Source organism: Haliotis rubra, unplaced genomic scaffold, assembly GCF_003918875.1.
Source record: "Haliotis rubra isolate DU_JTF1 unplaced genomic scaffold, ASM391887v1 Scf167, whole genome shotgun sequence".
Lineage (NCBI taxonomy): Eukaryota > Metazoa > Mollusca > Gastropoda > Lepetellida > Haliotidae > Haliotis > Haliotis rubra.
This window is the reverse complement of record NW_025765636.1, coordinates 1,120,217-1,132,127: the sequence shown is the minus strand read 5'-3', so window position 1 is coordinate 1,132,127 and position 11,911 is coordinate 1,120,217. Positions and strand designations below refer to the sequence as shown.

The 11,911-nt window shown below is 37.1% G+C and overlaps 1 long non-coding RNA gene across 1 annotated transcript; it reads right to left on the bottom strand.

Moving 5' to 3' along the window:
• Positions 1–4,065: 4,065 nt before the first annotated feature.
• LOC124272195 lies at positions 4,066–10,805 on the bottom strand. The gene is made up of 2 exons (XR_006897282.1): positions 8,974–10,805; positions 4,066–8,873 (listed from the first exon to the last, which is right to left on the bottom strand). It is a non-coding gene; the product is annotated as an uncharacterized LOC124272195 (long non-coding RNA).
• Between the last annotated feature and the right edge of the window lie 1,106 nt (positions 10,806–11,911).

Here is an 11,911-nt window from a genome sequence, read left to right as displayed (position 1 = left end):
AAATATATATGCCAAAATGGAAGTGTTATTATGTCCTGACATTTGAGGTAGCTATTCAGAAAACAACTTCAGCAAAAAAAAAAAAAAGCAAGACTTTTGGAAGTCATAAATCAGACCTGGCAAGGCATGTGGCCATGACCTTAACATCACCAACCGTGTCAGTGGCATTCATTTGAACTATTTACTTAATTACAAGGCTGTTTTATTGTGTGACTGTTGGGCACCTGGATGTTGTATTGTGTAAAACCAGTGATGCTGCAGTAATCAACTGAAATTATTTACACTTCTGCTGATGGCAAATGACAATTGCAAGAGTGGCTTCCCTTCCATTAATACATGAAAAATTACTTTTGTATTATGAGTGGGTTTTTAATGGAACAAAATCATCATTTTCACTTTTTTTCTTGAAATTGAAAAAAGTTATCTTGTTGGATATGTAACAAATGAAAAACAGTTCGTCTCTATAGCAAAAAATATCTTACAAATTCCCCTCGCAATGTTTTTCATAAAATATATTGTTTGATAACTAGCACTGTATTAAAGGGCCAAGTTCATAGATGCATATTCTTGGTACGGGAGTAAAATGTTCCTCTCATATCAGTTTTCTTTTCAGTAATGAGACTAAGGTCATGCTACCCTCCTCCCTTTTATGACAAGGGAGGAAAAGTCTCGTTAATTTTATTATTTTTTATTTTAGAAACCAGATGACTCATTGAAATTGGTCATTAATATTACTGACATGTTAAAAACCCATCACCCTCTTAGTTACAAAGCCATGACTAAGTAGATTTAGGTAATGCAATGTGTTAATAAAAATCGTGTCCTTTGGCAATATCAATATCCACTTGAATCTATGGTATCTCCAAAATATTATTCTATGATCATTCAGTGCCATACCAGTCTTGGACAGTTTTATACCCAAATATTTCTTCCCATATAATACCGATGCACAATAGTGTAACTGAAGCAGTGAAAAAAGTCATGTTTATACCACCTCAGTTTCATAACAAATTTGCAAGAGCATAGCTTATTATGTTTCATATTTGATGCAAGTACACTTCTGTATGCATTAGGGCTGGCTATCAATATAGTTTATAGGGATCAATAATCATTAACTAAATATTGATTGAATATTGATCGATTATCGATAAATATCAGAGAGACCGCCTGCGTGGTGTAGTGGTTAGAGCGTCCGCCCGGAGAGCGGAAGGTCGCGGGTTCGATCCCCGACCGCATCATACCAAAAGACGTTAAAATATGGTACGTGTTGGTCCCTGCCTGGCGCTCGGCATTAATGGATACAACAAGGACTGGTTGGCTCGGAGTCAGTATAATGTGTCTGAGTGGGGTATTCATGCTTCACTGCAGCATGGCATCCCAGTGGGCTGGCACTATAAAACCAGCTTAAGTCTGGGCTAGTAGAAGCAGCCACACATACACATACACACGCATGCACGTCGTCATATGAGCGAAATATTCTCAAGTACGACGTTAAACCCAATTTCACCTTCACCTCAAATATCAGAGAAGTAATTTAATGCCAGAAGTGTCAAAATGCCCCCAAACTCTGAAATAAATAAATACATTTCACTTCACATGTAAGTGGTGACATGTTTATTCATGGACTACAAACAAAACAGTGGCCTGAACATATCTTAGAAGCAGCTTATGAATACAGTCTTGATTTTGTGTATTTGTGGGAGTCAATGAAAACTTTATTCGGTCACAAAAGTTTATGTATGATATTGTTGATAGCACAATTTTCATATCGATAATCATTGATAAATTTCCTATTGACGATATTTCTGATTATCGATCATTTTAGTCATTTCTATATGCAGGAGGGGCGGTGGGGTAGCCTAATGGTTAAAGCGTTGGATCGTCACACCGAAGACCCGGGTTCGAATCCCCACATGGGCACAATGTGTGAAGCCCATTTCTGGTGTCCCCCGCCGTGATGTTGCTGGTATATTGCTAAAAGCGGCATAAAACCAAACTCAGTGAGTCAGTCTATATGCAGGAAGACAGGCATGGTTGACCAAGTCGTTTCAGGTACCACTGCCATAGTTCAATGTCTAGGCTTGCGTCCATTCTTCTTGGGGTAGCCAAGTGGTTAATGCGTCCACTCGTTATGCTGAAGACCTGGCTTCCATTCCCCACATGTGTGAAGCCAATTTTTCTGGTGTCCCCTGACAACTCACTCATCGCCATAACCATGCTTGCTGGTTTCACGAAGTACTAATGGACCTGCAACATTTTGGCCTTGCTCCGACATGAGAGTATTTTATTGTGATATACCAGGTAGCTGAAATATTCAACCTCACCCTATATGCACGTTTAACTCGTTTTCGTATCTTCCACAAATGTACTTTTACATGAAAGAAATTAGTTCCATGTTTTCACATTTTATGTATTTTCTATGTTTGAAATAGACAACTCTTGTCATGAGCGTGATATAGTACAAGGGTCTTTAAAAATTTGTTTGTTTCGTGCAATATATTTTATTCCAGTTATCAGATGTTTGGAATGTTAGCTGAGAATCATTCAATAATAACTACGAATGATGCATGTTATGCCAAATCCAATTACATTTTTGTGTATTTTGAATATTCATATTCCATGATTTATCAAAATTTTATATATAGAAAGACATACGAGGGTCAGTCAAAAAGTAGTCGGCCTAACTATATTCTCGATGTCCAATGTTTGAAAAGCTTCCATTTTAGTTTGTACGAATCATTAGCAAAGCCGCATAATAAATTTCACATATGTGGGTAATGTGATTAACGAGATATTAGTCATCACAACACAATGGGGTATAATATTTCTAGAAAAAATGTAGAAAATGAAAAACGATCCGTCATTTAGTACCTCTTGGATAATGGTATGCCCTCAGATAATGTCATATAAAATATGTTAGTATAGTATTGGATGACTTCCCGTCATAATCAAGAGTCAAAGCTTTGGATTGCTTGATTCATATTTAGTCGGGGCTGTTTCTTTTAAGGACGCCCCCATTTTAGTCTTTCAAAAACATTGTGTCCAGATATTCAAGCTGGCCCTGTTTACAATATACTAAGAGTTGACACTTGTGTGACCATTCAGTATTTACTTTGAACCTTTAGCATCATGTGTGAAAAAGTGAAAACATTAGAATAAGTTATGTCCTTATGATTTCGTCGTCTGAAAGGGAGTTGGTAGTGTCTCCAAAACAAGCTGTTTCAGTAAACATGAAGGGGGAATCACTTTAACAAGCGATTGTACTTTCAAATTGCTTTTTTATGCACTTTAATATCTTAGTTTGATTCTAGCGGACGTCTGCCTATCTCAAACACACAAAATGTTTCTTGCATATTTTGTTACCTCAAGTTTGTGGTGCATTTATTGCAGATTTTGCACTTTTGGGGGGTACCAAGATAAAATTTCAAACAAAAAGGGGATCGTCAGGCTGGAACATAGCAAAACCAGTTTGCTTGAGGTTGACAGATAATATGTAGAAAAATAAAACATAAAAACAGCTGCATTTGCATCATTTACTAGGTCAGGCCGACTACTTTTTGACTGTCCCTCGTATTTGTGGATATGTGATCTGAATTATTTTAAAAGATTGTCTGTGATATGTAATTTAGAGAGGAAATTAAAGTACATACATACATAAGTTTTTGTTTTATTGTTGCATGTTTGTGCATGCTTTATTTGGGCCAGGTTTGGATGGCAAGGTGCTGGATCCTAGATTTGCCCTATTTGTGAATGGTTTGTCATCACCAGTGTTCAAAGCTAAGGGTGGGTTTAACTGACCACAAAGACCTGTGGTAGAATTGGTCCTCAGTGGTGAGTGTGTGAGCCATATTCCAGCTATATGGCAGCGGGCCTGTAAATAATCGAAACTGGACCAGACAATCCAGTGATCAACAGCATGAGTATCGATCTACGCATTGGATACAATGACGTGTCAAGTCAGCAAACGCCTGACCACCCGATTCCGTTAGTCGCCTCTCATGACAAGCATGGACACCCATATTTTGAATTTCACATGGGAACTGCACATATAACAAAATGAAAGAATTCTTTCAAAAATAACTTTATTTCGTCTAATTAGATTGCTTCATACAAGTTACTTGAAAACAAACACTTGTACTGATTATACTATTTTGATACATTCTTTCAAACAACACATTATATAATGCTATAGTGTCAACCCCACATCCAAAGAAACCTATCTGCTTAAATGAAATCAGAAAGACAATCACTATACTTCATTTCATCATGTACAAAACAAATGTAAGAAACAAAATCAAGACCTCAGTGGACCCTTGCTCAGTGTTGTTAATCCAGAAAGTCTGAATTACACACATCATTGGATTCCAGCTTCACAGGGCAGTGAGGAATTGTGTTTAAATGCAGAGCTCTCAGTGATGCCCACCTGGGAGGAAGGGTGTTACAAGATCTTGACTAGGGATATAATGACATGATATGATTCATATTTCAATATACAATATCACATATGTAACTCAACGATGGCCATGTTGAGACCAGTAGATCACCATCCAAGGAACATATGACTAGAGATCCAACCAAAGAATGTTCAGAACATTTCCGATCGTCAAACTAATGTAAGTTCCAGAATAGTATTTCTGCAATTCATTCCATACCACATAAATCCTAAACATTCAATTTAATCACTCCCAGGGCCAGAAAAGAAACACACTGAAGAATCCATACTTACATCTTTAAATGGCATATCAGATGTTATATTAACAAAATTGACAAATTTATCACTTGCTTGATTGGCATTTTAGAAGATGAACATAGAGATTTTTCTGGGTTACATCTTCAAGAATAAAAAGAAGGTGTAACCCAGAAACATCTCTATGTTCAAGTTTATCACTTGCTTGAAAGGTATTGGCATCTGGACTGGAGGTCTTACTGTAAGAATAAGAAGAACTTGCAATCCATAAGTCATCTATCCACATTAACCTTGGTCTTCGACAATCAGATCTGATGTTAGACAATATTGTTAACAGACTTTCTCTTGTGACCATAAAGTGACATTGTTTAAAGACTACTGATTTAATGGGGTTGGTGTAAACAAAGTTTCTCTTTATAAATAAGTATGTATCACTCCCTGGTTCAAGATACTTGTATTGCAGTGAACTAATACTTGGGAAAATCATCACAGCTCTAACTTGTTCCAACCGAGGTCACCAGTGATGGCCTCTAGTAGCAACACTAATGGGAGAAGTTTTTACAAACCACACAGTCTGAGGTCATATTCTGGTCTATAGTGAACAAAATAATAATCATAATACCTCCACTATATTACAGGTTGTGAAGTCTCAGTCTCGTGAAAAGGATGTCCACAATCTCATGTCAGAGTACTGAACATTTTCTGAGAAAGACATGCTTAAATCTAGATGTCCTCAATCTTTCCAATTCAAAACAGAAGGCAATCAGTGTGGAACTCAAGCTGCAGTTATTCACTACAGAGTCAAATTCATATTCTACTATAGAGAAGTATAAAGAAACAACTCACTGTCATTTCAGTAAAACTATGATTAACATGATTAAGAATAATTAAATCAATATATAACCTTTAACAGCTAAAATGTTCAGATATAAGAAACATTACAATTTGATAATCTAGTGCACATTATTTTGAAGCAAATGGATAAAAACACAAGCAATTATGTATTTGCCTCAATTCATAACATGCATAGACATTCATATAGTGCTACAAAAACAAGGTTATAATGTATTATCGCTGTCCACCCGGACTGTCGAAAATTGAAAATTTATAAATTCGATGTTTCCGGTATTGCGTAAGGAGGCAATTAGGCGTTAACACTATGGTGTTCGCCGCTCCAGGCATTTAGGAAAACAAAATACGTCATACAGTACATTCTTTATTGGGTAAGAGTTCCGCCCGTAACCCCCGCTTGAAATGTTTTCTATTTATTACGATTATTTATAGGGGTTAGGGTTTAGGTTTAGGGTTTAGATTTAGCTTAATGTAAGGTTTAGGGTTAGGTTTAGGGTTAAGAGTAGGCTTTCTATGAAAACGCCAGTATGTGACATCATTCTTTTCCTTGTTCTTCTTGTACTTGTAAGATACAAATCTAGGTAACTTTTCTCATTTCAACAACAACAGGTCAGTACTTCCGCCTGTATCTGTATCACTGAGAAGGAAATGTGACAAATCTATATAGTTAACTCAAACTCAAACTCTTTTCTCATTTCAACAACAATAGTGCTCATGTCTTCTCCCTTGTTCATTAGAGTAGAGCGGATTAGCGCAGTCTTTCTGCTATTCGCAGGTCCAAGGCAGTCGACACTCCGGGTGTTATCAGAGCAGTGTTGAGCATTGCCACTGCTTTTCGACAGTCCGGGTGTGTATTCGATAAAACATTTGACAATCACCATAGTTAAAAGACCACTATCATGCATTCATGCATTCTTATTTGTTTTCTTCATAACATGTTGTTACTTCTTTTTTTAATATATAACCCCTATTTCTGACAACTGGTCAGTGTTGCTGACAAATACATCATGTTGAAGACACTACCTAAAATGACTCACCGTCTCCAGAAATAAGACAGAGTTGCATATTGAAGACAAACATGCCTGCAGACATCCTTAACATTGTTGAAAGGAATACTGTTTACCAGGATATTTTGACTGGTTGACCAGAAGCATGCTACTAATGTCACTTTTCAGCGGATGAATACTTCCTGAGGAAATACAAAATAACTGAAAATCTTTCCATTAAGAACCTGACAGAATGTACTGGGCAGCATAATTTATACCAAAGTCTTGTGTCATACACTCAAAAACCTACAGAAGCGGATGTTCACAATACTTAAATATTGTAATTGTTGGATTGGCACCATCTTAATTATGTGCCTGCTACCAAATACATGTTAAAGGGTTGCTTCTACTGGCCAGTGGAATATTTCACAGAACATGATCATTTTCTATCAAAGTAACATGGAAGGACAATGCAGATCCCTGAGCTCATTAATAAAACCTACTGTAAATATCAACTAAGCAATGACAATTACTCATAACAGGTTTTACACTGTCATCGAACCGAGGTTTTGAATGTCTGCTTTGTCCTCCAATAAGAACCTGTAATAACCACACCAAAAACAAAGAGGGCCTAACCACAAGTCAAAATCAAGGCCTTCTATAACAAGATATTCTATTTAACCCCAAATAAACAAAACAAATTTGGGTTCTTTTGGTGCTAAGTTTCATACATCAATCATTAAACTGTGCACATAAAAAAGACTAAGAAACACTGTAATATTATGTAACTAGACAGCTATGGAAAACAAACAAGTAAAATTACACATAAATAATAATGGAAGAAAATCATCAACAAATATAACCCACAACTGCAAAATAAAATGTTAAAATTCAGTGGACAACAACTAATGATTAGCTGGTGTTTTGATTCATAGCTATACCCAAACTAAAGAAGGGTGGTTGAAAAGTTCTGAGCCTCCCCATGATGGGTTGCAACTTTAACAGTTTGCATGTGTCAAGTACTATGTTAGAAGGCATCAATGTGACCAGGTATTCTGTGGTGATGAAAATGGACAAACTGGGACACCATGCTGTCATGAGGTATTTCCAACAGCTATCTATTCAGACATGGCATCATATTCAGCAGATGACTCTCCTTGCTTTGGTTCTATTGTCACACCATCACATAGACCATTTGAGTCAGTACCTCTTACAAAACAGTTGAGACCATTCTGGGGAATGAACTGCTGGCAGAATTGTGTGGACCTCTGTTGGGACTATGTTAAAATATCATCTGCCAACTCCATCAATACTGTCCATCATAGTTGGACTCAGAACTTATCAGCCACTTCTCATATGTAATAAAAATATGATGAATGCCTTGTTTGATATCCAGATCACTAACAAAATGACAGAAGTAAAATCTTGTAAGAAATTCCACCTGCCATGGGGAAATTGCTTACAGAATCTCTGACATCTGTCCAACAAATCAGACTGACCATTTCCACCAAGCTTCCTACCAACGGGGGCCTTACATGCCAAAAGGGTCATTTGGTCCCGGGAAGATGGCAGTCCCAGCTAATTTCATTCAAAGTCCCTGAAACACTAAGGTAATGTCTGCTAGTTCCAATTTTAGCATTCATATCATTTTAGCTGTAAATATTACCCAATAACATTCAATACTATCTGTGACACCATCTCCAAGCAATCACTCACATTCAGTCCCTACCTGGAAACTTAGTATATCTGATCCAAATGGGAATTCAGACTGCTTACAGATCTATTCTTTGGGTTTAACCACCTTTGTCCACATTTGAATAACATTTGCTGCCTACTTCTATTTGCCCAGAACATTGGAAGAATACTACAAAACTTTCACGTAAGTCTGATGTGACTGTAACCTAAAATCACAACATGTTTGAAATATCATTTCAGCAGCAGGCCCCTGTAACATTGTGGTTTCATTATCATACTTTTCATTCTGGATAATAAAGAGCCAAAGACTCAATAAGAACTAAAGAAAAAACGTTTTTCTCATTTTAATGAATCAATCCCTGACTCCCTGATTAATCCCTGATTATGTCTATGGAAGTGACCTTCAGCATCAATGAAGTTAAAAGGCCATGATTTAGGGCAGTTGTAGGTGCATCTACAGCACTTGCTGCAAACAACGCACATCTATAGAACAGGGAGTTCCAGTAAGTGGAGATGTCCAGAGTGCAAGCAGTGCAGGTGTTGGGGGATCTACAGCACCTGCAGCAGACAGGGCACATCTATAGAACAGGGAGCTCCAGTAACTGGAGATGTCCAGAGTGCAAGCAGTGCAGGTGTTGGGGCATCTACAGCACCTGCAGCAGACAGGGCACATCTATAGAACAGGTTGTTCTAGTAACTGGAGATGTCCAGATTGCAAGCAGTGCAGATGTTGGGGCATCTACTGTACAGCACCTGCAGCAGGCAGGGCACATCTATAATAGAACAGGGAGTTCCAGTAACTGGAGATGTCCAGAGTGCAAGCAGCTGCTGGAAATAGTAGACAAGTGTATACATCTACACACAATAATGACGAGTATCATTTGACCACCCTCACAAGGTTCACAACATCTGGTAATAGATTGATTACACTAACATTTGTAACATCTTGAAGCACTAAATCTCTCTAGTATGTTCCTCAAACACTGAAGTGGTTTCCATTAGTGTAGAACCCCACTCCAAAACTGTTAACATGTGTTGAAAAGGCAATGTTATTGCATATCAAATATCCAATCGCAAATAATTCTTGAGAATGAAGTTTCAAAATATCAGGTTTTGACATGTATGAAATGTGTCCCGTTCATTCTGATATTATGTCCCAAGAACTGGAACAGATAATCCCTCACAGTTCATAGTATTTTTCATGGGATTAATGCCATTGAAACAGAAATCGATAATAAGGATCGAAGGGCTAGTTCAGTACCGTTCAGTAGTTACACTGTACCATGGTGATCGGTGTTCACAGTACCTTAGACAGGGATTTATCCAGGATCATAAACTAAGTGCCCCTCTCGAGCAAATTGGGAAGAGATAGAAATATTTTGTTCCAAATCTGGATTCATTCACGTTCTTATTTGTATAAGTTCAGAGGTAGGGCTATTTATCTTTATATTCTCAAATTCCATTCAATGCCATATTATGTAACCAAGTCTTGACCTATTCCCATTTCTTCTTCCTGTTAACAATGAAATACAGTTTCTTTCTAGAAAAGTGTAACATTAGCTTTGACTTACATATAGTAACATTAATTGAGAAGCTTTTATTTCCATTTGGAGAAATCTTTGTTACATTTGCTGCAGATTTGGGTCTAAATATTAGAATTTGAGATCTTGATACACACCTGGATGTATAACCTCAAAAGTACACAGCAATAATGGCAACGAGCCATGGCAATTTGTGTTCACCGGATGTAGGTATAATCTATGTACAATGTACATAGTAACCATGTTGACTACAACAAATAGAACCTGAGTACAAGGCACTAAGTGGCCATTGTAACCAGTGTTCACATGACTTAAAAAAGGGTAAAAGTAGCAAGACTTGTCTATATGATAATGACAAACAGCAGATGACAGGTTGAACAGAAGACAAAAAACTAACGTTAACTAGATTACAAAATTTAGATAAATATAATTTTCATCCAAATAGAGATCCCCTAACAGTACACTTCAGCATGACCCTGGTACCTATAGAAATCATATCACAAAACAAAATACCCTTCAGATCCTCTCAAACAAAACCAAAATTTCAAATTCTTCAACAGAGTTCATGGTTTTTACTTGGTGTCTTTGCAACAGAAACGAACTGACATACAACTATTGGACTCCTTAACAAATGTCTACACATACATTATGGCAAACCATGAGTCTGCATCACTGTATCATCTGAGTCACTGTAAGACCTGAAACCATATCGATGATATACAATTATGCTAGAAATATGTTTTACAGCAGATATTTCATCAGTTGGCTCCCTTGTTTTCAAACTGAAGTTAAGGCCAGACCAATTTTATTTCTTGTTTTACAGATTTTTGTCCTCAGAAAACCTAAAGGAGGAGGTAAAACCCTGGAGAAGTCTTTTTCTGGTTGAATACTGCCCAAAGCAATACAAAACTATTATCACTGATACCCCCAAACTCCAATAGCTTGAAGCAGCTGGACTTTATGACCTCTAGCACATGACAGCAGATGTTATTGACTTCAGCAGTACTATCTTTAAACTAACATCTAGTCTCATAAATAAACATAATTTCTAGATAAAAGTCCATAAATTATCTTAATAAAACAAACAACAATAGAGTCATTTTCAGAAACTGCAGTAATCTAGACTTGCTGAATATCATAGACTTCCATGGACCTTATTGGATGTATTTGTTTGATAACTACATCTTCGTGTCACCCTGTACACACTCAATTCTCATTTACATCGTAAGTTGTCCAGGGTATGTATTTGTTTTCACAATTATGAGCCAGTAATACAGAACTACACAATGCCCTGAGAGGTTGGCAGCTTTTGAATAAGTTCATGCAAGTATAAAGTTCAGCAAAATCTTTCACACAAAATTTACTACTCAGGAGTTAGAGGTTTCCCATTTTCCAGTGACTATTGTATATGTTATGAATGGTAGGTACCGCCACACACAGCCTTCCAAATGAGGATGTTTTTGTACTTGTTTTGACTAGTACACTTTAAGTGAGTGAGTGTGGTTTAACGCTGCTTTTAGCAATATTCCAGCAACATCACTGCAGGGGACACAGAAACGGGCCTTACACATTGTACCCATGTGGGGAATCAAACCCGGGTCTTTGGTGTGACAGACTAAAGCTTTACCCACAAGGCTACCCAACCGCCCCTGGTACGTTTTAAAACTGGTATATATAACTGACCCATGAACTGTAAACATAACTACATGGTCACATATACTGAGTGAATAAAGAAGTGATACAGACACATATTATCTGATTGATAACTGGTTACATACACAGAGCCAACACAAAATCTGCTTATAATATAGTATGACCAGAAATTATTGAGAATTTTAGGAATATGTTTAATTGGATTTCTAGTATAAACAACCTTGACCAGCTATCCAGTGCTTGGTTTCATTCAAGAGAGACAACTTCGTTAATCCTTTTCATTAGTTTGTGAAGAGTTATCTCCCTTTGGTTACTTGCTAGCAGACGACATTTTCAGTGATCCTCAGTATGGATGATTTAGAGAAGAGGAAGGTGATTTTAGAGTATTACAACAAGGACATCAGATCAGCTAAAGTGATTTCAAGTAGAACAGGCATCCCTTTGTCCACTGTTTATTGTTTTTTGAAAAATATTGCAAATGGATATGGCACTGAGCA